Here is a 584-nt window from a genome sequence, read left to right on the forward strand (position 1 = left end):
GTCAACTCCTGTCCTTTTCCCACCCCGACGGTATTAGAGCACTCAAGGTCTACGGAGTCTTTCATTTTCACGCCCTTCGTGGCCCTTGTCTTTCTTTGGCCGATACCTTCATTTTTCGAAGTGTCGGATCCTTTCCATTTTTTTTTCTCTCTGATTAGTGTTATATAGAAGATCGTTGCCTAGTTGTACTTCCTATTAAAACAGTAATTACTACCACTTGAATTAATAACGTGATTGTTAAAAAGGATTGTTTCCGCCCGGGATCGAACCGGGGACCTTGCGCGTGTGAGGCGCACGTGATAACCGCTACACTACGGAAACATGAGGAGTGTCACGCTTGCTTGCGTAAGAGAACGAATAACACTGTCCTGTTATAAAATACATAACATTTCTGGGGAGCGTCTCGTCTCCTCGCAGCGGTAAAGGAAACTTCAATCGCTGATATTAATAGAAGAAGAAAACTCTTCAGTCCGCCTCTGTGGTGTAGTGGTTAGTGTGATTAGCTGCCACCCCCGGCTTCGATTCCCGACTCTGCCACGAAATTTGAAACGTGGTGAGAGGCCTGGAACAGGATCCACTCAGCC

General features: G+C 46.4%; 1 non-coding gene across 1 annotated transcript; it reads right to left on the reverse strand.

The window, feature by feature from the left end:
* Positions 1-248: 248 nt before the first annotated feature.
* TRNAV-CAC (transfer RNA valine (anticodon CAC)) lies at positions 249-321 on the reverse strand. Its single transcript has one exon. It is a non-coding gene; the product is annotated as a tRNA-Val (tRNA).
* Positions 322-584: the final 263 nt, after the last annotated feature.

The sequence above is a fragment of the Anabrus simplex genome, chromosome 8, assembly GCF_040414725.1.
Source record: "Anabrus simplex isolate iqAnaSimp1 chromosome 8, ASM4041472v1, whole genome shotgun sequence".
Taxonomy (NCBI): domain Eukaryota; kingdom Metazoa; phylum Arthropoda; class Insecta; order Orthoptera; family Tettigoniidae; genus Anabrus; species Anabrus simplex.